Source organism: Cicer arietinum, chromosome 6, assembly GCF_000331145.2.
Source record: "Cicer arietinum cultivar CDC Frontier isolate Library 1 chromosome 6, Cicar.CDCFrontier_v2.0, whole genome shotgun sequence".
Lineage (NCBI taxonomy): Eukaryota > Viridiplantae > Streptophyta > Magnoliopsida > Fabales > Fabaceae > Cicer > Cicer arietinum.
Window position 1 is genome coordinate 14,713,723 of NC_021165.2, and position 3,451 is coordinate 14,717,173.

At 28.1% G+C, this 3,451-nt stretch overlaps 1 pseudogene; it reads right to left on the reverse strand.

Annotated features, from left to right (window-relative positions):
* Positions 1 to 1,154: 1,154 nt before the first annotated feature.
* Positions 1,155 to 3,451, reverse strand: part of LOC101490627 (berberine bridge enzyme-like 17) — a 7,126-nt pseudogene continuing 4,829 nt past the window's right edge.

The window sequence follows — 3,451 nt, forward strand, 5'->3', positions numbered from 1 at the left end:
TTATTTTATTTTAAATCATTTATGATAATATTGAGATGTTTACTAATAAAACTCTATTTTTTTAAAACTCCTTGATATGTTTACTAATATACTAATTTACTAATTATTAAACTCCTTGATATGTTTACTAATATACTAATTTATTTAAATTAGTTCTCTATTTTTTTTTGACTAAATAATCTTTTTTTTTGACTAAATAATCCTCTTTTTTTTTTTACTAAATAATCCTCTATTTTCTATCTGTGTGGTCTTAAGGTTTTTATGTGTTGTTTAATGAAGAAATAGAAATGTCTAATATTTTGTTTGACTAAAGAAATGTCTAATCTTCGTTTTGGAAATATTGAGATGAATGGAAAATAAATAAAATTATTATTTTATTTTTAACATTAGTTCAGTTTTTTGTTAAATAATTACGTAGTAAATTTTGCTTTTAATAAAGAGTTTGAACTTATGTGTTGTCAATGACCACATACTTTCAAATAGTTAGTTAGAAACTGTTCCAAATCCAAATTGTCTTAAGAAGTATTACTGCATTTCTATAAATACCAAAAAGGTTTTGCATCAATTTAATAATTTAAAAAATATTAAATATAAAATATAATTTTATCAATAATAAAAATAATATATATATATATATATATATACAAAGAAATTTTTTAAAATAAGTATTATTTTAGTTTTTATGTTTGAATATAATCTTTTACATTAATATTTGATAACAGAAATTTACTAAATATTTATTATATATCTCTCTCTTATATTTAAATAATTTTTAAATTATTAAATTGATGCAAAATAGTCAGACATCCAATTATAATTTTTTTTAAATTAATGTTTTTCTTAAATATTGATGATATTTGAATTTTATCGTACTATTCTATGATTTTGTAATTTTGTTATAAATAGTTAATTTTGTAACAAATATGTTTGTATAGTTAGATTTATATATCTTATTTTAAATTTGAATTCGTAATTTTATTGTAAAACTAATTATGGTGAAATTAGGTGATTTAATTATGATAATAGAAGAAGATAAATTCAATCATATTTAGAAAAAGAATGATATGTAAATATATGAGTTTAATACACAATATATTATTTCTCTTATAAGAAAAATAATTATTTCTTTATGAATTGATATTACAACCTTTATATTATTTATGTTTTGTAGGAATACTATGTTCATATCTAAAAAAGTTATGAGGATCAACCTTTGTTTTGACATTAACTAATCTACCAAAATTATCTTTAAAATACTTGGTTTCATAAACTTTAGAAATCCCCATTTTGGTGACATTACTTGGAAGATTGACACCAATATCAACATCTCTGTAATTAAAAAATGTTTTCCTCAAAGAATTTGAAACAAAAGGTGTCATAAATTTAAGAAAAGATCTGGAAAAATTAACATAACGTTCAATAGCTCCAGGAGTATCTTCAGTCCAATAATGAAAATACTAAATCATGAAAAAGTTCCCTTTTCTATGAGGAAATTGTTTAGCTGATGTTGATATCTCATCCATTCTTCCACCATAAGGATTCCATTGCATAAACAAAGTATCACCTTCAATCAACTTTTCAAAAATGGCCTTAATACCTTCTTTTGGAATTGGTTTCTTCACATAATCTGATTGGCTTTTGAAATAGATTATTTCAGGCTCTTTCAGTTCATCCAACAATGCTTCAAGAGGTGTTCCAATTGGCTTCCTGTACCAAAATAGAGTTGAATTAACCCAAGGCATATGATGACAATCACTAGTTTTTAAACTCAATTCGGGAAAATTCTCTTTTGTTGGGTGGACTCACTCCTCAAGTGGAACCCACCAATTTTACTAGTATTATTATTATTATTGAAATAAAAAGAAAAATAAAAAAGGTTTTAATGGGCTTGGCCCACTTAAAGGTAATAAAAGGGATTTAGAAATCCCTAAGAATACACAGAAAAACAACGGAAGAAGAACGATTGCCAGATAAGAAAAATAAGAGTTTGGTTCCGGTGGTGGTAACAGGTGTGTATCAAACTTGTTCCGTTTGATCTACAAAATTAGTATGTTATTCCTATCACTGAGTTTGTTACTTTAATATATCATTTGAGTAGTTTTATCTTCTTTGAGAGTTACTTTGGCATACCCACTTTAGTGGAAGGTTGTTATAAGGTTGTTATTGTTGATTGATGTTTCCTATTGTTATTTGGAAGACTCTGGGGTACCCATTAATTATTATAGTGGAAGTTTTACTGGACTAGGTCCCGTGGTTTTTATTCTCTCAATTTGAGGGAAGTTTTCCACGTTAAAAATTGTTTTTGTCTCATATTTATTTTCTGCCATTTTTTTTTTGCTCTAGAATTGTATTTTCTGTTTGGCCATTTATCTGCACAGGTGGGGGAAAAATATTCTGCATTATTGAGATAGTTATCGCTAATTATCTCTGGTTTTTTCCCAATAAAGTGGTATCTAGAGTTCGGTTATTTGATTTGTGCATTTAAATGGAGGAGGAAAATAAATGTCCCAGTATGATTAAACTCAACTCCTCTAATTATACACTTTGGAAGACTCTCATGGAAGACATGTTATACAATAAAGATTTGTATGATCCTATTGAGGGTGGCATTGCTAAACCCGCAGATGAATCTGACGCTGATTGGAAGAAGATGAATAGAAAGGTAGTGGCGTTGATCAGACAATGGTTGGATCTTAGTGTGTATCTACATGTTGAAACTGAAATAGATGCTAACAAGATGTGGGAAAAATTAAAAGAGTTGTATGAACGAAAGAATGTGCAAAATAAAGCATTCTTGATTCGGAAGCTGGTAAATATGAAATACAAAGATGGAGATTCAATGGCAGAGCATATGAGTATTTTTCAGAATACAGTGAATCAATTGACAACTGCAGAAATTAAATTAGATGATGAGTTGCAAGCGTTGTTATTGTTGAGTTCATTGCCTGATAATTGGGAAGTCCTTGTTGTGATGTTGACCAATTCAGCTCCAAGTGGAAAGTTGAAAATGTCAACAGTTAAAGAGAGCATGTTGAATGAAGAAGTTTGAAGAAAGGAACATGGTTTGATTGGTTCTTCCTCAAAGTTGGAAGCACTAGTTTCAGAGTCACGAGAGAGAAGTCAATCTAGAAACTTCCATATACGCGACAAAGAGAAGAAAAATGATAAAGATACAACAACAGTTGCATCTGTTAATAATGTCTACATTGTTTGTGATGATAATTCCATAAACCTTGCATGTCAGGATTCAACTTGGATTATTGATTCGGATGCCTCATATCATGTTACTCATAGGTGTGATTTCTTCTCATCTTACAGTGCTGGTGATTTTGGCATGGTAAAAATGAAAGATGAAGGAGTATGTAAAATTATCGGTATGGGAGATGTTTGGGTTGAAACTGAGATTGGTTGCAAGCTTCAATTGAAGAATGTTAGACATGTACCTAATATT